Raw genomic sequence first — 9,973 nt, 5'->3', positions numbered from 1 at the left:
CTTAGGTAGTTTGTATGTAGGTACATAACTCACCAATCAAAATGCGAGCGCACAACGCTAGCTCATACATTTTGACAATCTGACCTGAAAAGGGATATTTTGAGAACTTTATGGAATACACAAAGAAAATAGGTACTTCACAAATCAAATAATGCAAGCACACAGCGCGATCCGAAAATATTGATATTCAGACCATAAAACTGACATTTTACAGAACACTTAAAAAATCAATTTGAAACTCAAACAAAATAAATGAAAGCTCGATGTCCAAGAAATGTTTTGTATATTGACTTCAAAACTTGATATCTTAAGCTTCATTTCAGGCCATTGAGCCATATTTTTTGTCTTTTATCCTCAAATCGAAGTATTTATTCACAATAACATACATACATAAAAACAAAAAGTGAAATTCAATTTAACAATGCAATGAATTTTTGAGTCACATTTTTTCCAATTTCCAATTTTTTTTTTTTACATAATGTTTCTAAATAAACAATCATAGTAAGCTTGAATTCAACCCATAAAGAAATTTTTACCTTTGAATATGCTTTTTTATATAATTACGATAAATAACAAATTGAGCAATAACACAAAATAGATTATACATAGCATGGCTGGAATTTTGTAGATCATAACCTATAATTAACGTTTTTTCATTTATAGAAAAAGTAATCTTGAAAATAACAATACAGTGCAGATCAAAAAAAGTTTACACTAAGAATAAATCCTGTAAAATTATACATTGGCAATACTGGTGATTTTTCCACATTTTAACATTGGTATAGATCCATTTAAGCAAATGATGATATAACCGTCGAAAAATATTTCCGCTTGAGTGAGCACTGCTTACTTTTGAAGAGTTAGTGAAAAAATTAATTTGCGCCGAACTTTGAAATAGTTATGCGAATAAAAGTAGATGTTAATCATGAAAAAAAAAAGATATTTGCTTTACACTGAGCTGTGATTTACATGAAATGGGTTAGGCTTGATTTTCCTTTTGTTAATCATTGTCAAGCTTGGGAAAAGTGTGGAGAAACAAATATTAAATGCAAAATTAAATGTAAACCCACTTCAAATGATAAAAACCTAGTGAAAAAATGCTGGAAATGTCAGATATAAACTTTTCTTCAGATTCAGTTACGTCCTCAGATCCAGCTGGCACACAAAGGGTAAAGGTTGTGCTTACTATAAGTGTTGAAATGTCAGTTTGGGTGGCAAAATTGTTACAAAATGCTTGAATGTATTCGTTTTATTTCAACTGACTAAAAGGGCAAGGGAAATGTATGAGAAATGTTTCGCAGGGTAAGTTTGATTTTGCCCTTCCCCTGGACACAGCGTAAAAACAAGCATTTCTGCTCAGACAGATTTCTGCGAGCTTTACAAAAATGGACAGTGCTCACTCAAGTGAAACATTCTGTCAAAACTTTTACTTCCATTGGATAGATGAGATAAGACCCAAACCCAAGAATATATGTGAAAAAATTACCAACGTGTATGTTTTTCAATTCCCATGTCTTTTTCAAAGTGTAAACTTTCTTTTGATACGCACTGTATAATCTTCCAAAATAAACGAACACGTTTACAATACAGTAAGAAATGAAAAGTGGTTTCAACTTCCCCACAAATGTTACATGTGTTGTTATTTATTACACACCACTTAAATTATATTTTGAAAGTAATATCTTGTTAAAAAAATTCAAACTAAATTGTCTAATCCTGTTATCTACAATTAAATGCAACTTCAGTAAAATACATGATTCCAAATAAAAGAAACTGGTATTGAGAAAATATTAGACCAAAAGGATACAATGACTGGTTCTTCAGATACTTCTGTACATAATAATGAATATATCTTTCTTGTAGGTAAATAATCTTAAGTTAGTTGTGGTCCATTTTTTAAACAAAATTGGGTATATAATTTTTTCCCAAACATGTTATTCAACCAATATACAGGAAAATACTTATTTAAATTTAGCATACTCTAAATCAAATAAAAGTTGAGAAGAAAAGATAGATTTATTCAAAATATTTGGTGCTAACCACTGACGATTTCTTATAACATCTTTTACTCAAAGTATACCTGCATGCTTCCATTTCTCAAATATCAACATACGTTATTAAATGATATATTACCATTATTCCAAATTATTTCATTTAAAATGTTTTTTTTTTACATCAAATAAACCAATGTATCTAATCTTAACCAGCTACAAAAAAAAATCATGGTAAAAACTTGGTAGATTTGCTTTTAGACAAAGAAAATTCATATCTTTTGTGGATATATTTATATTCAAACCATAAAGGAATTTCACCATTCTTAGATAAGAAATAATTAAAAAGAAATTTCCAGCTACGTTCGCTGTGTTGTAATAACTTGCTTATCCAGGAAATCTTTAGCGACTCAATTTTTGATTCCAAGTGGACCATACCAAGACCACCTTCATTAGTTTTATTTATATTAGGAGTGGGCTATAAATGGGTGATTTTTGGTTTTACTGTGCCAACAGTTTTTTTTGGTATTCCTTATATTAAGAATGGGCTATAAATGGGTGATTTTTGGTTTCACTGAGCCAACAGTTTTTTTTTGTATTCCTTTTACCTTATCTCAACATGAAATGATAATATTTTTTTGTCTCGGGTCCGAGAAAAAAGTGTGCCGGGCCAAAATCCAAAATGGCCGCCAAACCCCCCAAAATCACAGTTTTGGCCACAACTTCTTTATTTGGTGGTCCTTTTCTCTGGTTTTGGTGTCTATTCGTATGTTTTTGGGGGCAGGCAATTTGTTTTTTTCGTAAAATTAGTATTTTAAACCATTATTTGTATAGTTATAAGGTGATTTTACTTAAATTTACTAATTTTTAGACCCCTTTTCAGCAAAAAATTAGGTTTCATTGTCTCATGGTTCTTGGATATTAGACGATACCAGTTGACCAGTAGTAAGCAGCTTCATATAGATATAGAGCTTTTATATCTTTAAATTGGGGTTGACGGATATTTGCGATATATATTATATCAATTAAAGGAAAATGTCATTTGTCCATAGGGGCTGTATGGTATACAATGTACTGTACATACTACACTGCATAAATCCATGCATTGAACACCATGACATATAACAAGTCCTGTATATTAACTATAGTGTCATAGAAGTGAGCTCCTGAGGTTTAGAATTAGATTGTGACGTGTGAATTTGATTGCTTGTTAGCTGATATACATGATTGTAACCCGATGACAAACATAAATTGCACATACAGTGTAAAACATCATGTACATGTATGCACATTATAGCCATACATGTATCTTCTTTTGGAGGCTTGTTTTTACCTGGTTGTGTCTAACCCTATGTTTATGTTGTCAGTTAACGACCATGGTAACGCTGATCAACGGCCAATCAGAATCAAGGATTCCATGCAAGTTACAATTGAATGGCAAAGTTACCATAATGGTAGCAGAATAGCCACAGTGTAAATGCCATATTGTGGGGTTGACTATAGTCCATTGTTAATGATATTTTTCTCTCTCCGCCCCCTGGATGAGCATATTTTACAAAAAATTTCTTCAATTTTTGAGACAAAGCGTACAGTATCTTTAATTTCTGAGGCATCTAATTCAAGAGGTCATTTCTATGACACTATAGTTTATATAGATCTACTTGTAGACCTTGCCATTGTGGTCAATGCATGGACATACATGTATGCAGAGCAGTACAGTGTATGTATAATACATTGTATGCCTATACTGTATGGCCCCTATTGATAAATAACATTTTTTTTATTCAATAAGATATATTTCGAAAATATCCGTAGAACCCAAAGTAGCGGAATAAGAGCAATATAGCTTTATGAAACTACTTGCTATTGTGGAACTCGTAATGTCCAATATCCAAGAACCACAAGACGATGAAACCTAATTTTTGGCTGAAAAATGGGTCTAAAATGTGTAAATTTAGGTAAAATAACCATTTAACTCTACAACTAATGTTTTTTAAAAACTAATTTCAGGTAAAACAGATTGTCTGCCCCCCAAAAACATATATGAATAGACACAAAAACCAGAGAAACATGGCCAAAACTGTGATTTTGGGGGGTTTTGGTGGCCATTTTGAATTTTGGCCCGGCACACTTTTTTCTCGGACCCGAGACAAAAAATATTGTCATTTCATGTTAAATACATTACAAGGAATAGATAAAAACTGTTGGCATATTAAATTGACAAAAAAGTATTTTTGACCCATGTATAATAGCCCACTCCTATTAATATAAACATTTCTTTTATTTTTTTTTGTAGAATTTCAACTGAAAGTATATAACATTTTATTTAGAGACTTGGTTATTTTCTGGGGAACTCTAAATACTTTTACAGGATAAACAATTAGAGACACCAACAAGTTTTTGATAATAATGATATTTCCGAAAAATGTTAAATTTCTTAGTTTCCAGACTCTAATAATGTTTTGTATTTTATCTAGTTTATTTTGCCAATTATAATTTTCAACTTTTTTCTCATATTTCCCAACATATATACCACAATATTTTATCGGTTTTTCAGTACATTCTATTCACGCGGGTTGAATATAAATATTAAGCTTCAGCAGCTTGGTTTTTTTTTTGCAAATCAATCTTTGGCCCAGCATTCGAACCAAAAAGTGTCAATTCCTCACTCAATACAGAAAGAGAATTCATAATTTGTATTTTTTTTATGAATATTACCGTATCATCGGCAGATTGGGCTATTTTTACTTTTACTTGATCATTATTCATCTGCGAAAAGGGTAAATTGAGACATTCAATTTTATGATTCTGTTAAATTTTCCTTGCCAAAACTTCTGCAACAATTATAAAAAGTAGTGATGAGAGGGGGCACCCCTGATTTACACCTCTTTTAATTTGAAAGGTTCTAGAAATTCAGCCATGATTTATCACCCTGCGTTCTTATACATCGATTGAATCCACTGAATGAAAGAATTTCCAAAATGTAATCTTTTTAAGGTAAAATAGAAATTTATTTTTTTCGAAATCCAAAAACATAATGATCCCCGGGGTTTAATGCCCTGATAATAATAAATTATATCTTGCACCAGAAGTACATTTTCGGCAGAAGACCTTTCTTTATAAAACCACTTTAATCAAGAGATATAATGCTCGTTATTACAGTTTGTAAACGTTTGGCAAGAACTTGTGCAAGAATTTTGTTATCCACATTAAGGATTGATATCGGTCTCCAGTTTTGAATATTTTTTTCTATTTCCCTCTTTAAACCGTTAACGCAAACATTGCCATGTTCTGACTTTTAACGTTGCTTTCTGTGACCGTCATTTAAGCTATCTATCAACATGTCTTTTCGTTTGCTGGAAAAGCATTTATAGAACTCGACTGTGAGCACAGTGGGCCAGAATGAGTTGGAAGTGCGCCAAAATTATATTCCGAGTTATATTTTTACTTTAACATGTTGATTAAGGGTAATTTTGGGCGTAGAATCGACTGAACATAATTTAAAGCCGATGTGACGTCACCTTGATACCAAATTTTGATAAGCTACTTAAAACCTATCTGTGAAAAGACAAATTACGCTAAACAATGTCTAGTATGTAAACTTTGTGTTATGTGCTACTTTCAGATTGACCAGAGTGAATGTTGGTTTATGCTTCTCACATGCCTAAAAAGTGTGTACGAGATGCCGAAAATAATTTTATGGCATCAAAATGATCATTAATTAGTTTTATAAAAAAAACCTTTAAAATCAGAAAAATATTAACCGTGCTTTATCAAGCTGTGTTGACTTGTGTAAAACGCAGAGTATATAACACCACGAATGTATCACTATGAGGAGGGTTTTCGGCTGAAATTATTCTACAAGTAAGTTTTATCTCTAGAAGAGTTGTGGGTATAGCCCTTATTTGCGTTAGCAACCTTTATTTTGTTTACATTAGGCCCGGAATTCATGTCATTTTCATGGAAGATTCCTCGCCGTGCAAAAGCGAACGACAATGTACACCCATACGGTGCGCTACGACGACTGCGCGGTATAAAAATGACATTTTTTAAAACAGGTTTTGGGGTGTTGTGTCAAGTAAAATCGGCTCTAACATGAAAACGGGCAAAAACGGGCAGCTAAATTTGGTATCGACTTAAAGCTTAGACATCGGGTAAAATGATGCTTATAGAATTTAGACGGAAATCCACGGAAATTCAAACGTTTCTAATGTAAAATGCAAAAAACATGGATTTTCAGCCTATTTCGAGGAATAATCATCCTATAAACCTCATGAAAGATGTCTTTTATCTACTTTGAACCCTTTCACACACAAAAAAGAATATATCAGGATTATGTGGGAGCCATTTCAGATTCCTACATGAAAAACCTCCCGTGAAATGGCCTGTTTTTCAACTAGGTTGTCATATACGCGAGATTTCGCCAAATGTGACATTTTACGATTTGAGGTAGGAAATTAACAACCTTTATGCAAATTCCGGAATGAAATATTTTGCTGAAGTATTCTTCAAAGTGTTGTCTTTCAGCTGGGCATGACAAAAATTAAAAATCTGAAATTGCCCAAAATGACTTTTGGCGCACTTTTGTTTCGCCCCGGCCCACTGTGCGTCGCTGCCTGGTGATTTATTATTATGCATTCTTGACAAAGCCTCAGCACATTCCTTTTACGTTACACTGCCTTCACAACTTGACGCTTCACTTTTATTTAACATTTGCATATTTGTATCAAATAAATACTGTTGGTACTCCAAATCACTTTTAAATTCAAAGTTTTTGTATAAATTATCATAATATTCACAAAATGTCTGTTATATTTTCACATTATCAGTGATGGTTTTACCCTTGTATTCTAGGCAATCAACTTTCTTTTCTTCCATTTCTTTTTTCAAGGCCAAGAAAGTATTTTGTTGATTTTTCTCCTTTCTCTATCCACTTCTCTCTCGATCTTATGTAGGCTCCTCTGCATTTATGATTATGCAATGTTTCTACTAGTATATCTGTCTTTATTTTATTAATTTCTTCGACATTTTTATCACTAGGACCACTGTCAAAACATTTCCAAAACATTGTTCACATTTCAAAATATCATGTTGTAACAACAACAACAAAAAAATATATAGAAATTCGAATGGTGGTGGATGTACTTTACATATATATACATAAATCAATCTCTTCAGAACGGTAAATAATGACTTTAAGGAAGAGTTTCAAGAAGTTGATATTTATTTGAAAAAATATATTCTGTCGGTAGTAAATTTCTACAACCCGTTTACACGCTATTAGATTCCGAACTACACACTTTACTTCTACAGTGTAATCGGAAGCTCCTTTTATGTGGAGATTTCATATAGCCACAATACTCTTTTGGGGCAGCAAAACAACATATATAAATGGAAATTGTAGAATACTCTTTTGATTAACAATGGTTTAGTCCAGGGGCGCGGGACCGCCGGATCTTAGAACCAATAACAGACTGAACCATTTATTATGAACAAACTAGAAAAGGTGCATTAAGGAAAAGTAAATAAGGTTATATTAAAATAAGGCATTTAATTAGAGGTTAAAGGAATTCATTTCATTATCAAAAGAAAAAGAAGTAGCGAAAGGGGCAAATCATATTTTGAAAGGGATTATGCGATTAAAGGATGCACTAGCCTTGCAGAAGGAAGCAGAATGCTTAATTAAAAATCAGGCACGAAAAGAGTGGTTTTAAGGACAACCTAGAACAGGCACCTATCGAGAAAGCAAAGGGGCACGCGTTAACACATAAAACGGGTCCTTCTCAGGTGAAAGGGGCAAAGAACACACTCGTGAGACCAGGGACACTTTTCTTCAGTGGGTAAATGGGGCACCCACGAGAAAGGACACCTACAAGAAGGCAAAGGATACTTGTTAATGGCATAAAACGGATCATTTTCAGGTATGAAAGGGGCATAGAACGCGTTCGTGGGCACTATTCGTGGGTAAAAAGAGAAACTGATACGAGAAAGGGTACATATAAGAAGGCTAAGGGACACTTGCTAACGGCATAATACGGGTCCTTCTCAAGTATGAAAGGGGCACAGAATACTTTCGTAAGTATAAAAAGGGGCAGTGATTCGAGAAAGGACACGTTCGAGACGCGGCATTTTTGGGGGTAAAAATGGACACATAGTACGAGAAAGGGCACTTGGTAAAAACCTAAAACGGGTCCAAGCTCCTCATGTGACAGGGGCATAATACAAGTTTGTTGTTTGTTTTTTTGGCGATAAAAGGGCACCTTTTTATGCTTCAAAGTTGGGGAGGGGGCACTGTGAACTTCAGCCCCCCAGGATCGCCACATAACGGAACGCCAGCTAGTTTGAACCTATGTATTGGAACTAGATCGTGTCTCGATTTATTTTTTTGTTTCGAGTAATAATATAGGTACGACGTGGGGTGTTACAAAAGGCCGTGGCCTCACACTGGCCGACGGACGCAAAACGTAAAAGGACACAGCGGACGAACAAAAATGCAGGGGTGGGTGGCTCCATCCGTTTTCATCCGCTCCACAAATGGACAAAATTTGCGAAAACATAACGGAAAAGAATGGACGTTAAAGGTCAAGTCCACCCCAACAAAAAGTTGATTTGAATAAAAAGAGAAAAATCCAACAAGTACAACACTTAAAATTTCATCAAATTCGGATGTAAAATGAGAAAGTTATGACATTTTTAAGTTTCGCTTAATTTCACAAAACAGTTATCTGCACATCCTGGTTGGTATGCAAATGAGGAAACTGATGACATCACTCACTCACTTTTTCTTTTTTATTTCATTATTTGAATAATGAAAAATTCTAATTTTCTCCTCTTTGTCTTGTGAAACAAAGTTTCATTTCTCACTGAACAAGTGGAGTTACCATCGGAGTTACCATTGCTTAACATTATATGGTTCAGTCAAGTTGGTCCTAATTATTGTCAACTCTGTAAAAATTGAAATGTTGTATAATTCAAACAATAAAAAAAAAAAAAAAATTGTGAGTGACATCATCGATTCTCTCATATGCATGTGAATAAATTGTGCATGTAACTATTTTGTGAAAAATAAGCAAAATTTCAAAATGTCATAACTTTCTTATTTTACATCCGATTTTGATAAAATTTTCAAAATTATGCTTGTCTGATTTTTCTCTGTTGATTCAAAACAAATATTTTATGAGGTGGACTTGACCTTTAAGTACTTGTTTGGATGTGTGCGCCTAACAGCTGCCACACTCTCTCTGTTCTCTCTCTTGAATTCTGTTAATATATTGTGATATACTTTGGCACACAACATAATATTTGTACTGGTCTTTTTCTGATATTCTTGTGAATCACCTAGACTTCTTTGATGGAAAGTTATGAAGTGGTGTTCCTGAATTTTGAGCTTCAAGTTTTTGCATGATTGTGAGTAATTTTTGAGAAGGTAGCCATATCTCCAGTACACTGATTCTCCTTAAGCTTCTGATGTTCACTCAAGCTTGGCTATCAAAGGCAGACTTGAACATCCACCATGTTAATCTGGAGGATTACAACTTGTCTCATTCTTCTTGTGTGCTCTCCTGTTTCACTCAATAGAGCTCCTTTAAATGGATCTTTTCATGGCCGTGGCAGACCTACTAAGAATTACAGCAGAAACTTTATTGGAAGGAGAATTGTATACTATCCTAATAGTACAGGCACTTTCCGCATAGAATTAATTCAACATGGCGATATCCATCCAAATCCAGGTCCTGTTCCTGTAAAAAATGATAAAGTGGAGGACAGAGATCTGAACCGTTCTGCATCTCGAGTGTATACTAGAAATGAACTGCTTGCCCTCAACTCAAACGCCAGAATTGATTCAAAGACCTGGCAAGCAATTCAGCACCTTGGAATATCACGAAAGCGACGTACTCATAGAGGAGTGAAAGGTGGACGTCGTGTGCTAAGGCGAAGACTCCAGTCATCTCAAATATCAGAGAAAGGGGGTGACCAAAAGA

The sequence above is a fragment of the Lytechinus pictus genome, chromosome 3, assembly GCF_037042905.1.
Source record: "Lytechinus pictus isolate F3 Inbred chromosome 3, Lp3.0, whole genome shotgun sequence".
Taxonomy (NCBI): Eukaryota; Metazoa; Echinodermata; class Echinoidea; order Temnopleuroida; family Toxopneustidae; genus Lytechinus; species Lytechinus pictus.
The sequence above is the reverse complement of the archived record's forward strand: the minus strand, read 5'-3'. Positions refer to the sequence as shown.